Here is a 22,471-nt window from a genome sequence, read left to right as displayed (position 1 = left end):
GACACGCAGAGGGAAGGATCTGACACCGGCTCAGAGACAGACAGTGTGTTATATGCTGCAGGGGCTGCCAAATGAAGATGGTTTGATGGTCTGTGGGGGGGAGGGAGAACAGAAAGTGGTATTGCACTCAGGGAGGAAGGGGTGCCGGTTCCATGGTGGGGGTGGGAGCGGTGAGGACGGGAGGGAAGGGGAGAAAGTCAATACTGCAAATTTAAAAAAAAATCTTGATTGACAACAGCTGGTATCGGTGTAGGCACCTTTTTCTTTGAAATCCATTTGGGGGAGCGACTGTTCCCCTTGCACTCACTCACCCTAGCTATGTCTCTGGATGGGGGCTGGTGCAAAGTGGATGGGATAGTCCGTACCATGGAGGGGTGGGGACAAGAAGAAAAGTGGATGGGGTGTGTGAGTGTTTAGGAAAAAGCAGAAACCATGTGGTGGCTGAACACAGGGATCCCATGAAAAAAACAGCAAACAAACCAGACAGAGGGAAATAGAAGACTCAGCAGACATAGGACCTCAAAATAAATCAGTATTTTAGTGCACATAAAATAATAATTCTTCTTAGGATGCCACTACTACTTATCATTTCTAAAGCGCTACTAGATGTATGCAGTGCTGTACGCTTGAACATGAAGAGACAGTTCCTGCTCCACAGAGCTTACAATCTAATTAGGACAGACAAACAGGACAAATAAGGGATAAGGGAATATTAAAGTGAGGATGATAACATAAGGGTTCTGAACAAGTGAATAAGGGTTAAGAGTTAAAAGCAGCATCAAAAAGGTGGGCTTTTAGCTTAGATTTGAAGACGGCCAGAGAAGGAGCTTGACTTACCGGCTCAGGAAGTCTATTCCAGGCATATGGTGCAACAAGATAAAAGGAATGGAGTCTGGAGTTAGCGGTGGAGGAGAAGGGTGCAGATAAGAGAGATTTACCCAGTGAACGGAGTTCCCGGGAAGGAATGTTAGGATGCTGTTACATAAAAGACTCGACATGGCACCGTGTTTCGGCTTGAAGTGGCTGCCTCAGTAGCCTTGCAGTCGTTTGTCTAAGGAAGACGTCTATGGCTCATATAAAAAGATTTATGTGGTCTTGAAAAGGACCGTCAGTGGAATTCAAGACGTAACAAAATCATTTTCATTTAGTGAAATCTGCAGTGAAAAAGGGCTGTGTTCCTCCACAAGTGACGCACAATCCCTCTTCAGGAAAACTGAAACTAACCGCCGTAATTTAAGGCTGATTAAATGTGGTTAGCTTCAATCAATCAGTCTTTTATGTAATAGCATCCTAACAAGAATTATTCTGCGTGCAATAAAAATGCCGATTTATTTTCAGCTCCCTTATGTGCTGAGTCTTCTTCTGTTTCCCGCTGTCTGGTTTGTGTGTGTGTGTGTGTGTGTGTGTGTGTGTGTGAGTGTTGGTCATGTAAAGGCTGGAGAGATGTGGATAGTGAATGTGTATCATATGGTGTATAATGTCTGTGTTGTGGGATGGACAGCTAGAAAAAAGGTGGATGGGGGGGGTGTTCTTCATGGGAGGGAGAAGGCTGGTGTGTGTGTGCTGTGGGGATTGGGGCAGAGAAAAGTAAGGTGGGGGTTTGCCTGAGAAAGGGGGTGGGCAGAATAGGGGTCTTGGTGGGAGTTAGGGGGAGAAGCATAGGAAAGGCAGTGAAGGCTGAGGGTAGAGAACAGGTGATAAAAAAGGGGAGGGGGAAGGAGGGGAGAAAAATTGGAGGTATTCACCCTGGAGAAGGGTAGAGAAAGCCGGGGACTGAACTTACCAGGGGAAGGTGGAACCTGAGGAGGGAAAGTACTGTGGTGGGGGGGGGGGGGGGGGGGTATTTCATGCCTGGGGGGAGAAGCCAGCCCTTATAATGGGAGAAGTCTGCACAAGAAAAATGCAAATAAAGTCTTGAGAATTTTCAAATATTGTGCACAAAATTTCCCAGCACAGGGTTTCTTGGTTCCATACAGGACTCTTTGTTGTGTCTTCAGAGCCAGTTTAAAACTCTCAGATTCGCTTATCTGAGGGCAGGGTATGTCTGTTCTAATTTCTCTCCTGCCTCCTCTGCCAGCTTGAGGGGGGGCAGAACCAGGAGTGTAGCTGGAAAGACCTGCTGCCCCCAGGCAGTTCTCCCACAGGGGTGGCCTAATGTCCCTCTTATTAATATTCTGTGCACATCCCTCTGGGTCTGGGAGAGCTGCACGGAGGGGACAAGTACCAAACAGGAGCCTCTCCTCACTGGCACCCTCACCCTTTTATTGAACAAACAAACTGAACCGATTTTCCTTTGCTACCTGCTCTGGGTTTGAAAGCTTTCACTTTTAATTAGCAATTAAGGAACACATACAAAACACACAAAAAACTAGAAAGAAAACTGAAGAAGGAAAGGCCAGAATCTGGGAGAACAGCCAAGAAAAAGCGGAAGGATAAGAGCCTCAGACATCTGAGAATTCCTCAGGGACAGGCTGAACAGGGGGGGCAGTGCACATCAAACAAGAGCCCCCCACCCTGCACACACTCTCTTCTCCTGTGTTCAGCTGTGGACACAGCCGCTGGACCCTGATCCCCTCACACTGACACCGAGAGGCCTGAAGCAAAAAAGATTCCCTTTCATCTCTGTTGGGTGAAGTTTTTTCATTTAAGCTTTGAACTTTGCTCTAGTCATTGCTGTGATCACACTTGCGCCAAGTGTCAGGTCTCAGTCCATAACCCTGCAATCATGGGAATCTGGCCACTAGTGGTCGCTCTTACGCAAGAGCCACCATGCTGTGAGTGCTGCTTCCCCTGCTGACCTGATGCAGAGATCAAACCAGGGACCCCCTGAATGGCAATGCACAGCTGTTGTCCCATTTCTCACTCCTTCCCCAGTTCCACACTTTCTCTTCCCACCTCTCCTTCACAGTCTGGAGATTCCCCTTCCCCTCTCTGTAGCCGTCCTCTTTCTTCCTCTCCCCTCCCTCTCCTCTCTGCAGTCTCAGGCGCTCCCTCCTCTCCTGTATTGTGGTGCTTTTTCTCCTCCCTTGCAGATCCTGCTCTCCTTCCTCTCTGGCTCCCAATCCCCTCTCCCTGATGTAGTATCATGATGTATCTCCCTCCCTCCCACTCACCCTTCCCTTCTCTGCACTCTCTCTTGCTGCCTCTCCATTCCCCCAGGCCATTCTCTCATGCTGCCTCCCCATGCAATCCTCCCCCCTCCATTCTCCTGTACTGCCTCCCCCTCTTCTTGCCCTCCCTAGCTCTGTCCCTTCCACTTCCCTCTTTTTCTTCCTCCCCTGCTCTCTCCCATCTCTATTCTTTGACACTCTCTCCCCTGCCCTTTCCTCCCCTCCCCTCTCTATATTCTCTGGCACTCTCTCCCCTGCCCTCCCCTCCCCTCTCTATATTCTCTGGCACTCTCTCCCCTGCCCTCCCCTCCCCTCTCTATACTCTCTGGCACTCTCTCCCCTGCCCTTTCCTCTCCTCCCCTCCCCTCTCTATACTCTCTGGCACTCTCCCTCCCTAGCCTTCTCTATGTTTTCTGACACTCTCTTTCCTGTCCTTCCTGCATTTTCTCCTTCCCTCCTCTCTCAGTATTCCCTGGTACTCTCTCTTTTCTCCCCTCCCCCCCCCCCCACTCCCTGGCACACTTTCTCGTGCCCTTCCTGCATTCTCTCCTCTCGTCCCCTCTCTATTCCTCGGCACTCTCTCCCCTGCCCTTTCTTCCCCTCCCCTCTCTATATTCTCTGGCACTCTCTCCCCTGCCCTTCCCCCCTCCCCTCTCTATATTCTCTGGCACTCTCTCCCCTGCCCTTCCCTCCTCCCCTCTCTATGTTCTCTGGCACTCTCTTCCCTGCCCTTCCCCCCTCTATATTCTCTGGCACTCTCTCCCCTGCCCTGCCCTTTCCTCCCCTCCCCTCTCTATACTCTCTGGCACTCTCTTTCCTGCCCTTTCCTCCCCTCCCCTCTCTATGTTCTCTGACACTCTCTCTCCTGTCCTTCCTGCATTTCCTCCTTCCCTCCTCTCTCAGTATTCCATGGCACTCTCTCTCTTCTCCCCTCCCCCCCCCCCACTCCCTGTCACACTCTCTCGTGCCCTTCCTGCATTCTCTCCTCTCGTCCCCTCTCTATTCCTCGGCACTCTCTCCCCTGCATTCTCTCCTGCGCTTTCTCCTCCTCTCTCCCCTCCCCTCCCCTCCCCTTCCCTCTCTGCATTCTGGAACACCGAACAGTCTCCTGCGCTCTCTCCTTCTCCTCCTCCTCCTCCTCCTCCTCCCCCTCCTCTGCGCAGTTTCGCTCTCGCTTTCCTTCCCTCCCTCCCTCCCTCCGGCTCTCGCTGTCACACGGCCCCGGCTCCAGCAGCGAGGTGACGGGCAGAGACGGGGCGCCCTGCCGCCTGCCTGGGAGCGCTGGGGATGGCCGCAGCCCCCCACCAGAGCCTGAACTAGTGCAAGCGGGGACCAGGTGAGGGTGGCGAGGGGGGAACCTGCGGGGGCTTTCGGGGCTCGCCTGCCTTGCGCAAGCTTTTCTTTTTGGGGGGGGGGGGAGGACATTTGTGGGCTTGGTGGGGGGCCTTTGCGTTTTTTTGAGGTGGGCTTGGCGGGGGGGATGTATACGTGCTCTGAAGTTCTCCCGCATTTAATGTTGGTATTGGGGACATACGTATATTTGGTCAAGCTTCTCTTGTGCGTTTTACCGATCTGGGATTGGGGGGGGGGGGGGCATATATGTGCTTAGTGCAGGGTGTCCTGCATGTTCTATAGGTCTTTTATTAGGGGGGGGGGGGGGTGCTTTCCTACATTATGTACAGGATCAAATACATGTTTTGTGCTGTTCTCCTGCAGGTGTCTGTGTTTGGGGGGGGGGGGGTTACAAGTGTTTGGTGCTGTTCTTTGGGATGGGGGTGGGATATACAAGTTGTTTGGTTAATAGGTGCCAACCTTTTAAAATGATTGGGGGGGGGGGGTACCAAACACAAGACAAATTACCTCTCCTTGGACACAATGAAGGAACTTGTTCAATCCCCGGGGGGGGGGGGGGGGGGGGGCTCAGCTCAGCTCAGCACCCACTGCACCCAGAGAGCTGGCTCCTGTGCTTGGTGCAGTTCTCTGGGGGTGTGTGTGGAGGGAGAGACATACATGTGCCTAGTGGGGGGGAGGGGGTTCATATATGTTCCTGATGTTGCTGTTCTGCAGCTTTGCAGTGCAGTATCTGCTCCCAGACTTCAGCCCTGGCACAATCACTACTAAAGGTCCTCGTACCCCTGGGGTGCCAGGCTCTGGGCAAGAGTTGCTGGTACAAGCAGACATGCTTAACCTAAACAGCCAGGGAAGTTTCCTCAGAAGTGGCAGAGCTGCTGGAGAGGGTACAGGGGTTCGTTACTTGGCAGAGCTGCCCAGAGGTCAGGTTTCGCCTTGCAACTTTCTCCTGCCCCAAGTGGCTTTGTAAAACTGCAGTAAGGGAAGCATGACCATTCCCTTGCATGTCTACCATGATGTTCCTTGGCAATCATTGCAGGAGTATCTAGCCAAGATACTTTGTTTTGCTGTGCTCCCTGGGCTTGCTGGGCTGCTGCCCTTGAGAGAGGAGATGCGGACCTGTGCCCAGTACCTGCCATGGAAGGGCACAGGGCTGGCTGGGTTCCTACACTCTGACTGGCATGTTTGAGCTCTCCTGGGGTGGCACTGCCTAGCCCTGCGAGTGGGCTCTGCCACCATGTTTCCGTTCTGCAAGAAAACCGTGCCCCTCCCCCAATGTTGTCAGGATCCTTTGTAGTGCTTGGCCCTGCTTTAAGGTGCCAGTAGAATTGGGAGTTTGTTTTGAATTTATCGATAGACCGAAGCAGATGAAGACATTTGGTTATATTTCATTTTAATAAATTGAGGTGCGCCACCCAGCTGCTGTTTAAACTCCTGTCTTAGAACAGGCTTTGTATTCAAGTCCATCACTGTGCTGGCTCTGCTTGGTTTTATTTCCACACACAATTTTGTTAATTGGGTTGGGCAGAATCATTTTCTCTTTAACTGTTATAGTCTTGCTGTAACTAAGTCCTGCTTGTCCACTGTCCAGCTGGCTCCGTGTCTTGGCACCAGCGATTCATTCCTGAATTTTGAAGTCTCGGATATATTCCTGCTTTGCTGATTTTCTGAGCAGGCTATTGCTGGTCTTTCGGAAAGAACGGGACACCCACAACTCTCCTCCTTCCCATTCCATTATAGCACCAGAATTCGAAATGGTTTGGTTAACTTTCTTCTGATGGCAGCTGTGAGCCATCTGTCCTCAATCTCGGACTTTTGACCAGCATGAGAATTCCAGTGAGCAAGGTGCCTTCTTCGGTGTGTCTGGACATACCCTGTAGCCCTAAGTAGACGTGTACTAGTAGTTAATGGGATTATGGGTTTCTGTAGAATGTTTGCAGGTTCTCTATTCCTGGATGTTGGGAGCATTCTGTGCATCTGCAATGATCTCCCCTCTCAGGCAGAACTCTCCATTTGCCTTGCAGAATTTGGCATGGACACAAGGAGGAAGCTGTAGAATGGATGAGGGTCTCTATGTAGCCAGGAAGGCGCAACATAGTGAGGCAAAATCCGCCATGCAGGCAGTAGTACAAGGAGGCTGCAGTTGCAGGATCAGCCCACGCAGCCTGAAGAAGGAAGCAAGAGATGCAGTGCCAGGCGAAGCCTGAGAGAGGGAGCTGGGGGGGGGGGGGGGTTTGCTGGGGTGATGGGACAGAGAAATGGTGATAGAGAGTTTGAGTCTCTTAACCCTCCATTGCCTCAGGTACAGACTTATATTGTAAGCCCTCTAGGGTCAAGAACAGTACCTAATGTAGCTCAAGGCAAGTTACATTTGTGTACAACTGAAAAGGTGTGAATAAAATGCAAAAAAAAAAGCCTGGGGCAGATGCAGAGAGCCAGTGAACTGGGGGGTCCTGGAGGAGTTGGGGGTGAGTGGGAGAAGGGAATTGCAGATACTACTACTACTACTATCTACCATTTCTAAAGCGCTATTAGATGTACGCAGCGCTGTACATTTGAACATTAAAAGACAGTCCCTGCTCGACAGAGCTTACAATCTAATTAGGACAGACAAACAGGACAAATAAGAGATGAGGGAATTACTAAGGTGGGGATGATAAAGGTGTCCAGCCTAGTGCTACAGAGAGCAAAGGTGGGGGTGAGGGGAGACAGAGAATGAAACATGGGATGGGGGTTGCGATTGAGCCTACATGGGGCAGAGAGAAAGAGATAGTTGGGGAGGAACAAAAGAAAGCATGTGGGGAGGGACTGCGATGGTATGAGGAAGCTGGGCCAGGATTTATGATGTGAGGCGTTTGCAAAATCTATATATATAAAAGGCACCTCCAACGTTCCATTGAAGCCTCAAGCCGGAAACTTGAGGCGCCTGAGATATCCGGTTTGGCCTGCAGGCTGCAGTCACTGTAGTCAAAATGCGATGACGTTGAGGGCGGGGCGGGCCTGCAGTCAGTGTACCTATGCCCTCGCGTCAACACGCGATGACGCAGAGGGCGGGGCAGCGAACACACAACGAACGACTTCCACACATTCTCTGACAGCTGCTGGGAGAGCGCACCGAACTTCGCAAACTCGCAACCACGTCACTCAGGGACGAAGGGAGAGAGAGGAGAGGTGTGGAACTCGGAAGGGAAGCGCGGAGGGGGTGTCTGGAACTCGGGAGGGAGGGACGGAGGGAGGACGTGGGGGGGGGGGGGGATTACCCTGCTAGTGCCCGTTTCATTTTTTCCCGAAACGGGCATTTCTTACTAGTAAATAAATAAATGCAAATTCACAGAAATGAAGTTAGTAAGTAAATAGATAGAAAAGGAGCCAACTTAATACCTATCTTGACTAAATTCTAACACCCTTTTCCTCAGGTCAGGACAGAAAGGCAAAGGATGGCATGATATGTATTGAGTTCTCAGGGCAGGATAGAGAAGGGTATATTATAAATAGAAAACAGGGTGGAAGGAGGGACAGTTTCTTTGCCAGACAGGAAGCTGCTCCGTTTGCTCCTTGATGTGTAACTTCTGCAAAAAGACATCAAACAGTAGGAATGAGGTGTTTTTAAACAGTCCAATTAAGAAGAACAACAATACCTCCAGCACTCTCTGCTCTGCTTCCTGAGCTGCATCTGAGGGTTATTTATTTGTATCCCACATTTCCCCACCTATTTGCAGGCTCAATGTGGCTTACATAGTACCGTTAACGGCGATAGCCGATTCCGGTATGAACAAATACATGGTGTGAATAATAGAAAGTGATATTGTGGTGGAGTGAAGTACATGTTGGATTGGGGGATCTTAGAGAGGGAGAGGGGAGGAAGAGTCAGGTAATGTTCATTAAGGTCTTTGGTTAGTAAGGGACACAGGGGAAGAGGACCCTGCAGAGGACTTTGTTTTTAATAAAATGCAGAGGCTTTGGGGTAACATAGTAGATGATGGCAGATAAAGATCTGTATGGTCCATCCAGTCTGCGTATGGTATGAAGTGATATATCATATGTATACCTGATCTTGATTTATCCTTGCCATTTTTAGGGCATAGTCCGTAGAAGTCTGCCCGGCACTGGCCTTGTTCTAAAATTTCTGAAGTTGTTGTCAAATCCCCCGAATAATTCCACTCCAGCCCATCCAAATCTATTCAGTCTCGATCAGGGCACAGACCGTAGAAGTTTGCCCAACACCAACTTTCCTACCAAATCTCCGCTAAGCTTCTTTGGATCCAATTCTTCTCATCAGGATTCCTTTGTGTTTGGCTCACACATTTTTGAATTCCATTACCGTTTTCATCTCCACCTCCTCCCGCGGGAGGGCATTCCACATATCCACCACCCTCTCCATGAAAAAATACTTCCTGACATTATTCCAGAGCCGGCGCCCTTTCAACCTCAATTCATACCCTCTGGTTCTAGCACCTTCCCGTCTCTGGAAAAGATTTGTTTGCAGATTAATATCTTTCAAATATTTGAACATCTGTATCATATCACCCCGTTTCTCATTCCCTCCAGGTTACATATGTTTAGGTCAGTAAGTCTCTCCATGTATGTCTTGCTACGTAAAACCCCCTACCATTTCGTCGCTTTTCTCTGAACTGCTTCAAGTCTTTTTACATCCTTACCTAGATGAGGCCTCCAAAACTGAACACAATACTCCAAGTGGGATCTCACCAACGACTTGTAGAGGGGCATCAACACCTCCTTTCGTCTGCTGGTTATGCCCTTCTCTATGCAGCCTAGCATCCTTCTGGCCGCGGCCACCGCCTTGACGCACTGTTTCATTATCTTAAGATCTTCAGACACCATCACCCCAAGTCCCTCTCCTGAGCCAAGCTTACCAATCTCTCCCCTCCTATCAGGGAAGATGGGACCTGTGAATGAAGAAGGGACACCTTACCCAAAATGGAAGGAGATTGCTGGCATCCGGAGTAGAAAGGTTTGTAGGTAGAGTTTTTCTAGATTTTTAGGGGTCAGTATTCAGTTGGTGGTGGTCAGTGCTTTTTTGGCTGCTGCCAGTAGTAGTCCTAGATAGTCATGTCCAGACGCTGGCATTGAATATTTGGTTATACACAGCCGGATAACACTTATCTGGTTAAGTGCGATATTCAGAGCTTAACTGGATGTCAAACCGGAAGAAGGTAGGGCTGTGGTTTTTGACGTCCTATCTGGTTCTGAATTTCGCACTTAACTGCATAAGTGCCGACTCTGCCCCTGGACTGCCCACAAAATAGCTGGTTTCGGCTTAGGCGGTAATCAGGTATATTCAGCGACACTATCCAGTTAACTTCTGCTAACTATACCTGGTTAGCCCAGGGCAAGTGATTTAAATGGTTACTGGCCGTTTAAATAGCTTTGAAGATTGACCCCAGAGTTTCCCAAGCGCTTTAGATAAAACTATTCACAAAGGAAGCTAATGATATGAAATAAAATGAAACCTCAGGAGCAGAACAACCCATGGTTCAGGCTGATGTGTTTTAGCCAGGGTATGAGAATAACTCTGTATCTTATCACAGAGGACAAGAAAGCAGTTACAGTATATACAGATGGAAGGCAGCCAGTTATGTAGCAGGCAGAAAAGCCATTGGACAAGGACACAGAGTATGAGTGTCACATGTGTGAAATAGGCAGGGGGTGGGCTGCATCGCAGTAGTCCGTCTTTGCATCTCAGATTTTCACTTGTGGGCAACCCTGGTATAGTAATAACTACTAAAAAGAAGACATGTCTCTTCTGCTGTTGCTTACTTGAGGACTGTCATCCAAATTACTCTTTAGGAATCTGTCATCTTGTCTGTATTCTGAATCTTTTCCCTCATTTCCCTTTTCTTATGTGTCTCATCCTTTCTTCTTCTTTCCCTTTCCCTCTCACCTAAGTTCCCAGTTTCTTCTCCACTTCTCTCTTTCTGCTTTCCAGTGTCATTATACTTTTCTTTTTTTTCAATCTTAGTTTCTTTCTCTCTTTGTGGCTTCCTTTGCATCTTCACTTCCTCCACCTCTTCATCTTTGTCTCTTTTTCTTTGTGCTTTCCAGTTCCCCTTTACTTTTCTGATCTCCATCTTTGCACACACCCTTCTGCTTCCCTTCTCAATTTCTAGCCTCAGTCTCGTCCAACTTCTCGCTTGCCTTTGTCACCTTCGTCCGCTCTGGCTCTTGGCTTCATCCAGATGCTCTACTTTCTATCTTCCTTTCTAAGTGTGGAGGAGTGGCCTAGTGGTTAGAGCCCGGTCTTGCAATCCAGAGGTGGCTGGTTTAAATCCCGCTGCTGCTCCCTGTGATCTTGGGCAAGTCACTTAACCCTCCATTGCCTCAGGTACAACTTAGATTGTGAGCCCTCCTGGGACAGAGAAATATCCAGAGTACCTGAATGTAACTCACCTTGAGCTACCACTGAAAAAGGTGTGAGCAAAATCTAATAATAAAGATTCTAGAATTCTAAAGAATAACAAGATTCCAATTCAGAATTTCAAAGTGTAGCAACATTCCATGTAGAACCCCAAAGAGTAACAAGATTCTTTGGAGTGGAGGAGTGGCCTAGTGGTTAGAGCACTGGTCTTGCAATCCAGAGGTGGCCAGTTCAAATCCCACTGCTGCTCCTTGTGATCTTGGGCAAGTCACTTAACCCTCCCATTGCCTCGGGTACAAACTTAGCTTGTGAGTTCTCCTGGGACAGAGAAATATCCAGAGTACCTGAATGTAACTCACCTTGAGCTACTACTGAAAAAGGTCTGAGCAAAATCTAAATAAAATAAGTGAACTGGACTCCTTTAGGCAGTGTTTGGTTGTGGACTGGGAATTGGTTAAAAGGTAGAAAACCAAGAGTAGGGTGAAATGGATTTGCATTTTCAAATGATTGTGCACCAAATTGCTGATCTCATCACCACCTGTAAACTTAGTCATACCTTTTTCAGTAGTAGCTCAAGGTGAGTTACAGTCAGGTACACTGGGTATTTTCCTATGCCTGGAGGGCTCACAATCTAAGTTTGTACCTGAGGCAATGGAGGGTTAAGTGACTTGCCCAAGATCACAAGGAGCAGCAGTGGGATTTGACACGGCCATTTCTGGATGTCAAGATTGACCAGTGCTTTAACCACTAGGCCACTCCTCCACCTCTACCACACTGATCTATGTTACCTAAGTTGCCCCCCCTCATCCAGTATCATTACTTGCTTTCTAATGATACCCACAAGAGGGGGGTTGGGGTGGTGATAGCCTGGCTCTCATTTCTTCCAGTACCCTTTCCTTGCATTTTTTTATATCACACCTCTCTTTGGCTATCGAAGGCCCTTGCATTTCCTGCTTATCTACTAACCTCCCTCTGTCATGTTACTCTCCTTACAGATCCTCCATAACCTGCTGCTGGGCACATGCTCAACTTGATCACCACTGAGCCTGTTTCCCCTCCATTCAGTCCCTTATAGCAGCCCCTGTGTCCCCTCCATTCAGTCCCTTATAACAGCCCCTGTGTCCCCTCCATTCATTCCCTTATAGCAGCCCCTGTATCCCCTCCATTCAGTCCCTTATAACGGCCCCCGTGTGTCCCTCCATTCAGTCCCTTATAACAGCCCCCCTGCGTCCCTCCATTCAGTCCCTTATAACAGCCCCCCTGCGTCCCTCCATTCAGTCCCTTATAAAAGCCCCTGTGTGTCCCCTCCATTCAGTCCCTTATAGCAGCCCCTGTATCCCCTCCATTCAGTCCCTTATAGCAGCCCCTGTGTGTCCCCTCCATTCAGTCCCTTATAGCAGCCCCTGTGTCCCCTCCATTCAGTCCCTTATAGCAGCTCCTGTATCCCCTCCATTCAGTCCCTTATAGCAGCCCCTGTATCCCCTCCATTCAGTCCCTTATAGCGGCCCTGTGTCCCCTCCATTCATTCCCTTATAGCAGCCCCTGTATCCCCTCCATTCAGTCCCTTATAACGGCCCCCGTGTGTCCCCTCCATTCAGTCCCTTATAACAGCCCCCCTGCGTCCCTCCATTCAGTCCCTTATAACAGCCCCCCTGCGTCCCTCCATTCAGTCCCTTATAAAAGCCCCTGTGTGTCCCCTCCATTCAGTCCCTTATAGCAGCCCCTGTATCCCCTCCATTCAGTCCCTTATAGCGGCCCCTGTGTGTTCCCTCCATTCAGTCCCTTATAGCAGCCCCTGTGTGTCCCCTCCATTCAGTCCCTTATAGCAGCCCCTGTGTGTCCCCTCCATTCAGTCCCTTATAGCGGCCCCTGCGTCCCTCCATTCAGTCCCTTATAACAGCCCCTGTGTGTCCCCATGTCAATCCTTTCATGTACAGTTGTCCTGATCTGTCTCTGCCAGGGATCAATATTATGCCCCTTTCTTTTCAACATGTTCTTAGCTCCCCCTGGCACTGCTGATCCAGCCATCGGGGTTTAGTTTTTTTTTATTTATACGCATGATATTCAGTTATTAACCACTACTGATGCTATCACCACTGATCTACTTTCCAGTATTTCCTTACAGTGAGACAAAGTTGCAAACCGGCTTTCAAGCAACTGTCTTAAATCGAGTCTCTCCAAATCTGTCACAGTTATGTTCCTTCCTTCTCTTATCTACTCTTAGTTAATGCTGCTCAAATATGATTCCAGAATTCTGTCAAGATTCTGGCAATCACTTTAGATAGATATCTGACTTTTGATTTATACATTTCCAATCTCATGAAGAAACCCTTCTTTATTCTGAAACAATTGCGTAACCTTCATTTTCTCTTGCACTATGGAACCTTGAGCCTTCTCCATTCCTTGGTGCTGTCACACTTTGATCATTGGAACTCGCTGTTTCAGGATTTAAAATCTCTCACATCAGAAGGCTTCAAGTGAGTCACACTGCGTTTTGGAGCCAGGAAATGTATGATCACACCACCCCCCTTGGTCGAAGAACTTTGGCTTTTGATCTCTTGTCATTACCAATCAGGTTTTCTGTTCTAGACAACCTTCCTTCTTCTTCAGTCTACTCGTAGCATCTTCACCTACTTACTCCCTTCGTTCCCCACAGCGCAATCTTCTAGTAATTCTTATTCTCAGAAGCGTTTAGACTGCACTAGGAGTTCTTGGCTTCAGCGTGCTGACACCTTCCCCTTGGAACAGGTTGCCCTGGGTATCCACTTAGAGATGTCTCATGAGAAACGTAGGTCAACTCTGAAAACCTGTTATTTTGGCCAGGCTTTACATGACTCACTTTCGTTGCCTGTTGGTCCAGACTCACTTTGCAGTTTGCAGCGATAATGTATTTTCTAGTGCTTCCTACAGTTAATTATTGTCCCTGCTATTGTTTTTTCTTATTATTATTACTATTCATAAAAAAAATTATAATAATAGTTTCTATGGGATTTGCGTTGCAAGACATACGAGGAGAGACTTGCTGACCTGAACATGTATACCCTGGAGGAAAGGAGAAACAGAAGTGATATGATACAGATGTTCAATATTTGAAAGGTATTAATCCGCAAACAAACCTTTTCCGGAGACGGGAAAGCGGTAGAACTGGAGGACATGAATTGAGGTTGAAGGGGGGCAGATTCAGGAGTAATGTCAGGAAGTATTTTTTCACGGAGAGGGTGGTGGATACGTGGAATGCCCTCCCACGGGAGGTGGTGGAGATGAAAATGGGAACAGAATTAAAAACTGCATGGGATAAACACAAAATAATCTGTTTAGAAGGAATGAATCCACAGAAGCTTAGTGGAGATTGGGTGGCAACACTGGTAATTGGAAAGCAAAGCCAGTGCTGGGCAGACTTCTAGGGTCTGTGCCCTGAAAATGGCAAGGACAATCAAGGACAGGTATACATATAAAGTATCACATACATTGAGTTTATCTTGTTGGGCAGACTGGGTGGCCTGTAGAGGTCTTTATCTGCCGTCATCTACTATGTTACTATGAGAACCCTCCTAGCTGTGCCCTGCTCATGTTCCCTATCACTGCCAGCACTGTGAAGCCCAGGGCAGCTTCTGCTCCAAGAAATGGATGGCCTGAAGTTGCAACAGTAGAGCAGGCGAATTAGTGAGGAGCGTGTGAAACATGTATCCATGAGTATCGAGAGGATGCAGATGAAAGCACCTGTGCTTGAAGCTCTTAAGTGTTAAATGGTGAAACCGGTATAAAAGGCGTTTCAGAAACACGGTGAATGTTAATGCCTGGATACAAATGATCTTGTAATGGCAGCTTGAGTCATTGCTATGGAGGAATAGCTCTGTACATTCAAGAAAGCAGATTCAACTCATGCCTGGCTATAAATGATTCAAAAGTACTGTGGAATTAATCATTCCATTTTGTCATACAAATATTTATCAGCACCCTGAAAATTCATTAGCTCCCTTGTGTACTTGAATGTAATTCATCTTGAACTACTACTGAAAAAGGCTCGAGCTAAATCCAAATTAAAAAAAAAAATTATGCTCTTAAGTATAACTTCAAAGAATTTTTGATGCCTTATGCTTTATGAGATGTCATGAAACAGTGACTTACTGAGTCATTTGGATTTCAGTATTTTGTACCTGCAGTCTAGCGTTTTACCTCTGCCGTGTGTTGGCGAGTGGAGCTGTCACTGGTGGGAGGATGAGTGATACTGTCTCCTGCCACAGAGCTTTCTATGATGAGTTTGTATTACCCAGCTAAAATGGCTTCTCACTTTTCTGTTGTCTCTTTAGAGAAGATTGAATCCGTTGTTCTGGCAGTTGTCTGTGTCAACCACAGGTCTGAATGGATAGGAAACGCAGAACTCTATAGAGAAGGTCAGACACTTAACTGAGCATGGAGGGGAAAGGGGGGGGGGGCTGGAGACTGTGAAGGAGCTGAGGAATTGATCACCAGAACAAGGGATATGTGAGCAGTGCGGCCATGCAGAGTGCAGATGGGGAGGGGGCTCAAAATTAGTCCCACCCCACTGTCTCATTGGCGGGTGACAAAGCGGGTGTGTGTGTGTGTGGGGGGGGGGGGGGGAACTGGTGGGCGAGTCACTCAGGGTGCAACTACTGCTATTAATAGACTCAAGATAACATAACCATGGTGTTGGAATGAAGGCAAAGTTTATTGCAAACTAGCTAAGAAAATTAAGATCTGTCGTGTTTCCTGTCCCGAAAGTAAAACTACTCCTGTCTCCTAACCAGAGCTTGGTCTTCAGGATGATATAATTCTGTATCTCAGTTCGCAGGCAAGTGGATGAAAGTACTTCTAGCCTTTCACAAGTGCACCTGCAGCCTCTTTGAGCTGTGCTAGAGCAGGCAACTGACTCCGCACGTGTCCGATCCACTCCCGGGTCCACCACGTTGCAGACACTTAAAGGCTTCTTTTTCTTATTTATTTGTTACATTTATACCCCACATTTTCCCACCTATTTGCAGGCTCAATGTGGCTTACAAGTAAGCATAAAGGCATTTGCCGTTATGGTTGATAACAAATACAAGATTGTGTTGTGGTCAGTTGAGGTAGATGTGATTCAGGACGTCATTGGGTTGAGGGGAATGATGATAGTAGGGTGTCCAGTACGATCCTTGATTATGTTGTGTTTCTGGGTGTGGGGAGTTATGTTGGATCGGAGGGATAGGCTTTTTTTGAAGAGGTGAGTTTTTAATGATTTCCTGAAGTTTAGATGGCATGTATTGTTCTCACAGCATTGGGGAGTCCATTCCATAGTTGTGCGCTCATGTAGGAGAAGCTAGATGCAAATGTTTGTTTTGTATTTTATCCCTTTGCAGTTGGGGTAATGTAGGTTTAGGTATGATCGCGCTGATCTGGATCTGTTTCTAGTTGGTAGATCTATGAGGTCTGTCATGTATCCTGGGACTACGCCATAGATGATTTTATGGACCAAAGTGCAGATTTTGAAGAAAGATCCATTCTTTGATTGGGAGCCCAATGCAGCTTTTCTCGGAGGGGTTTAGCGCTTTTGAATCGTGTTTTACCATATATCAATCTGGCTGCTGTGTTTTGGGCGGTTTGGAGTTTTTTTGTGAGTTGTTCTTTGCAACTCGCGAAGAATTCTGTTGCAGTAATCTGCATGGCTTAGGACCATTGATTGTATTAATTTGCGAAAGGTTTCCCTCAGGAAGAATGGTTTTATTTCGTTTGAGTTTCCACATTGAGTAAAACATTTTCTTTATTACGGTTTTTACTTGGCTCTCGAGGGTGAGATTGCAGTCGATGTGACTCCAGTATTTTTAGGCTGTCTGAGATTGGAGTGTGTGTCCTGGGGTGTTTTAAAGTTGCAGGTTTGTAAGTGTATGTTGAGATGAGAGGATAAGGCAGTGTGTTTTTTCAGTGTTCAGTTTCAATTGGAATGAGTTTGCCCAAGAGTCCATGATGTTCAGGCCAATCATGATTTCATTGGTTATTTAGGGAATGTTAATAGGAATCAGAATTACCAGTCCTTTCATGCAAGCTATGGAGTAAAGCCTGGATGGCATCAATCTGCTGGGTAAACCTGGAGCCAGTAGCAACCCTAGATAACCTGCACCTTTTCTCCTGCCCAGTCCATCTAGAGTTAATGTTCAGGGAGGTGATTTCATGCACTTGTCTTGAATACACTTGATTACTGTAATTCTTTATTGGTTGCAGATCCTTTTGTTCACTTTGCAGCATCTCCGACTCTTGCAAAATACTGTAGTTAGCATTTCTATGGAACACAAAGCGATTGTTTTAGAAGTTCCATTCACGTTTTGGGTGTCCATAAACCAACACTTAGATATCTATCATGAGTCATTGTTTACATCTAAGTTCCAATTGTACAAAACCGGAATATGGATATCTAAAACTGAAAATGTTCAGATGGAAAGGGGGAAAGTCTGGATGTTTTGGGTAGGACTAGGGCAGCCCAAAATAGGCCTTTCTTCCCCGTTTTAGAAGTGGAACTAACATCTATGTCCAAAAAGATGGATGTATGGAGTTATACCTGTTACCTGAGAGGTTCAAGTTTTAGAAAAGGGCTTCTGTTGGGTAGCGCCAAGGATTAGGGGAGGTTATTTCTCCATCCCCCGGTGTCTAGACCTTCTTCCCTCCCTAGAAAGCAAAACTGGCAAGGGATGCTGGATGTCTGTTTCAATACCATAGATGTTCATATGCTTCCACCGACAGGGTTATATCCCTCTCTTGCTGATATTTTAAACTTCTGGTTTATCTAAAATGGATACTTATACTGCACGTCACTGGCATATGAACATCCATTTCACCATGAAACCGGCTCTGTGTCAGCAGATTCCTGTTTCTATAGATACTAGTGGAACTTCAGACATCTCGAGGGATTTCTAAATGCCAGTTTGTGGTCCTTTCTAAAATGTTTCCCCCCACTTTAAATGAGCAACATCGTCCACACGTGCGAGGGAAGAATTAAATGTTAAACACTCGCTATTAGTCTTTCATTGCGCTGGCCACGGGGATCCCTCACTATCTCAGTGTGATTGTTTACCCGTCCCCACGTCCCTTCACGTGCTTTAGCTTCTCGCAGGGAAATCGCTCTGTGCCCTCCTTCAGGGTACTGAGGTTTGATTTTCATGCCAGGCTGGTTTCTCTTCTCTGTCCGTGTGACCTGCTTACTTGTAGAATGTCCATCTGCTGATTTAAAACTGGTGGAAGACCTGGCTTTTGATCGTTTGCTGTTCGGTCAATGATGGACTGGGGTTCATGGCAAGAGTTGGCGGCATTCCCTTTCTCTCCTTTTCTGTCTGCAGATTATTCAAGGTGTTTCCAATTTTTTTTTAAATTGTTGTGCTGTTTACTACTTTTCCTCTTGTTTTCAGTCCTGCTTATTGTTTCAAATTATTTGTTATCTTGATACGTACACTGCTCTGGTGCCCCCTGCTTGAGAAGGGGCATTTGATATAACAGTTTATAAGGAGCACAGAGGTCACAGTGTTGAGCTGGTTGAAATTGAGAACAGGCTGATGCTTTGGTGGCAGTTCATGTTAACATTTCTGCTCAAATTGCTCTCTGATTCAAGATGTTATGAGTCTGGAGGCCTCAGCCTTTGTTCAGGTTATCCGGAGCACAGACGAGACGCTCTGGTTCTGTTGCTTTCCTTCTCTGTGTCTCTCTCTAAAGTGTGAAGCTTTTTTTGCCTCCCGCCACGAGCGATGTGACATCAGCAGTACGGCAGCTCTGACCTCACCTTAAGGCTCAGCAGGGACATGTGGGAGATGATGCCTTCATTTGTTCGGCATTGTTTTTTTGTCACGTTTGCAAGGCAGGAGCCAAATACATGTAAGATCTGTTCATAGGTTTGCCAAGTTCATTCTAGAGAGGAAGCAGGTTTAACTTAGTTGAAGGAAGCATTAAATACTCCACCAGTCCTAGAACGAGAGTGAATTACAGCACCATATCCCCTGCACATAATCTGCCCGCTTGAGTTATAGCACCTGCAGTAATGAGCGCTCATTTCTTCCCCTGTGTGCCCTTTCTAGCTCAAAGGCAGCTTGTATTTTTGCACTGTCTGTAGCTCAGATCCCGGTGGGCAACTCCTCCGATTTCGCTGGCTCTGTGGGCGATATAAGGACTGAGGCAGAGCAAAGGGTTCCTGGAGCTGGACAGAGCAGATGGGTTCTGACTGAGGTTTTCTATACGGCTGGGCTGGGAGGGATTGAAGACTAGGCTTGTTGAGTGGCTCCAGATTTGGCCAGTAGTTGAGCCAGTCCATGCATAGACTCGTAGTCTTGCTATTATTGAGATGGCAGTAGAGTAGTACTGATCAAGCCAGTCCTCGGGGCACTCCCAGCCAGTCAGGCTTCAGGATATCCACAGTAAATTGCATGAGTTAGATTTACATGCGATGCCGCCTTGGTATGCAAATCTACCTCATGCATATTCATTGTGGATATCCTGAAAACCTGACTGGCTGGGCTGAGAAGCACTTGCCATAAGACAGTTGAATTGCAAATATGATTATAGTGGGGAGGATGACAACAGGTTCTCCACCCATTCCTTGGTCCATAAGCAGCCAGTCAGGTGTTCAGGATATCCACAGTGAATATGCATGAGATGCATTAGCATGCACTTCCCCCATTGCATGCAGATATCTCTAACTCCTACTGTCCAGTACCAGATCCAGCTATCATCAGTGCACAAACCTATTCTATATTCAGATGAATTTCAGATTATAGAACACAAGAATAGCCATAGTGGGTTAGACAATGGGTCAGCCATCTAGCCTAGTATCCTGCTTCTAGCAGTGGCCAATCCAGGTCACAAGTACCTGGCAGAAAACCCAATTAGTAACAACATTCCATACGGAACCTCGAAGCGTAACAACATTCCATACGGACCTCGAAGAGTAACAACATCCATATGGAATCTCAAAGCGTAACAACATTCCATTCGGAACCTCGAAGAGTAACAACATTCCATGTGGAATCTCGAAGAGTAACAACATCCATACGGAACCTCGAAGAGTAGCAATATTCCACGCTACCAATCTCAGGACAAGCAGTGGATCCCTCATGTCTGTCTCAATAGCAGGACTATGGACGTTTCCTCCAGCAACTTGTCCAAACCTTTTTTAAACCCAGATACGTTAACCGCTATTACCACATGTTCCAGAGCTTAAGTATTCATTGTGTGAAAAAATATTTCCTCCTATTGTTTTAAAAGTATTTCTGTTTAACTTCATTGAGTGTCCCCCTATTTGTATATTTGGAAAAATAGATAAAAAATGGATACACTTCTACTCATTCTACACCACCAGGATTTATAGACCTCAATTACCTCCCACCTCAGCCGCCTCTTTTTTCCAAGCTGAAGAGCCCTAGCCTCTTTAGTCTTTCCTCATATTGGAGGAGTTCCATCCCCTTTATCATTTTGGTCGCTCTTCTTTGACCCTTTCTAATTCCGCTATACCTTTTTTGAGATACGACAACCAGAATTGAACGTTATACTCAAGGTGACGTTGCAACAAGGAGAGATACAGAGGCATTATAATATTCTTGGTCTTATTTTGCATCCCTTTCCTAATAATTCCTGCATCTTGTTTGCTTTTTTGGCCGTCACCGCACACAGGGCAGAAGATATTGTCTACAATGACACCTAGACTTTTTCTTGAGTGCTGACCTCCTAAGGTTGGACCCAGTGGCGTTCCTAGGGGGGCTGACACCCAGGACAGGATCGCCGATGCGCCCCGCATCCCGGGTGCAGCGCCCCCCTGGAATAGCGTGATGCCCCCCGGCGAAAGAACCCCCCCCTGGGTGCATGCCGCTGTGGGGGGGGGGGGGGGTGCCGCGCGCCTGCCGGCTCTTTGTTTTCATGCTCCCTCTGCCCCGGAACAGGAAGTAACCTGTTCCGGGCAAAGGGAGCATGAAAATGAAGAGCCGACAGGCCGCGCGGCACCCCCCCCCCCCCAGTGTGTGCACCCGGGGCGGACCGCCCCCACCGCCCCCCCCTTGGTACGCCACAGGGTGGACCCTAGCATCAGGTAACTATGATTCAGATTATTCTTCACAATGTGCATCACTTTGCATTTGTCCACATAAATTTCTTCTGCCATTTGGATGCCAGTCTTCCAGTTTCCTAAGGTCTTCCTGAAATTTTTCACAATCTACATGGATTTGACAACGTGAATAGTTTTGTGTCATCTGCAATTTAATCACCTCACTTGCTGTTCCATTTTCCAGATCATTTATAAATATGTTAAATAGCACCTGTCCCAGTACAGATCCCTGCAGCACTCCACTATTCACCCTTCTCCATTGAGAAAAATGTCCATTTAACCCTACTCTCTGTTTTCTGTCCAATAACAATTCCTAATCCACAGAAGGACATTGCCTACTATCCTATGACTTTTTAATTTTCTCTGGAGTCTGTCATAGGAACTTTGTCAGAAGTTTTCAGAAAATCTAGATACACTACATCAACCAGCTCGCCATTATCCACATGATAATTCACACCTTCAAAGAAATGAAGCAAATGATGAGGCAAGACTTCCCTCGGCTGAACCCATGCTGACTCTGTCCCATTAAAGCATGTTTGCCTATGTTTCTGTAATTTTATTCTTTATAATAGTTTCCACTGTTTCCCCTAGCACTGAAGTTACCGGTTTGTAATTTCCCGCATCAACCTGGGATCCCTTTTAAAAAATCGGCATTACATTGGCCACCCTCCATTCTTCGGGTACTATGGACGATATTAATGACGGGTTGCAGATCACTAACAGCAGATCAGCAATTTCATGTTTGAGTTCTTTCAGTACCCTGGGGTGTATACCGTCCAGTCCAGTGATTTATCACATCTTTAGTTTGTTGATTGGCTCAGTATATCTTCCAGGTTCGCTGAGATTTCTTTCAGTTTCTCCGCATCATCACCCTTGAAAACCATTTTGAGTACAGATAAATCTCTTACAACTTGTTCTGTAAAGGCCAAAGTAAGGAATTTGTTCAGTCTCTCCACTATGGCCTTGTCCTCCCTGAGTGCCCCTTTTGCTCCTTCATGATCTAACTGTCCCACAAAGGCTTTCTGCTTTTGATGTAACTGAACCTTCTTTATCAAAGCTTTGCATCTAGTTTGACACTATTTATGTTGTTTCTTATTTTCTTCATTTTTGGATCCTTTTTCCATTCTTTGAAGGATGTTCTTTTGACTCTAATTAGTCTCTTTCACTTCACCTTTTATCCCCGCTGGCTGTTGTTTGGTTTTCTTTCTACCTTTGTTAATATGTGGAATACATCTGGTCTGGGCTTCCACAGTGGTATATTTAAACAATAGCCAAGCCTGATTTAATTCCTAACCTTTGTGCTCGATCCTTTTACCTTCTTTTAACCAGTTTCCTCAATTTGTTGTAGTCGCCCTTTCGAAAATTAAATGCTGCTACAGTAGATTTCCTTAGTAGTTCTACTAGACCATAAGCTAACCTTTAAATGTTATATTAATAAAGTATTACATTCTTCTTTTTCTGCTCTCCATTGTAGTCATTTGTTAAATCTTACTACTACTACTACTAACTACTACATTTCTAGAGCGCTACTAGGGTTACGCAGCGCTGTACAATTTAACAAAGAGA

At 46.8% G+C, this 22,471-nt stretch overlaps 1 protein-coding gene across 1 annotated transcript in view; it reads left to right on the top strand.

Moving 5' to 3' along the window:
* Nucleotides 1-4,322: 4,322 nt before the first annotated feature.
* ADGRB2 (adhesion G protein-coupled receptor B2) overlaps nucleotides 4,323-22,471 on the top strand; it is a 150,802-nt gene continuing 132,653 nt past the window's right edge. Inside the window, exon 1 of the mRNA XM_030219619.1 lies at nucleotides 4,323-4,446. The gene's annotated coding sequence lies outside the window, so the exon portion shown is untranslated. The remainder of the gene's footprint in view (nucleotides 4,447-22,471) is intronic.

Source organism: Microcaecilia unicolor, chromosome 11 (assembly GCF_901765095.1).
Source record: "Microcaecilia unicolor chromosome 11, aMicUni1.1, whole genome shotgun sequence".
NCBI lineage: Eukaryota > Metazoa > Chordata > Amphibia > Gymnophiona > Siphonopidae > Microcaecilia > Microcaecilia unicolor.
The sequence above is the reverse complement of the archived record's forward strand: the minus strand, read 5'-3'. Positions and strand labels throughout refer to the sequence as shown.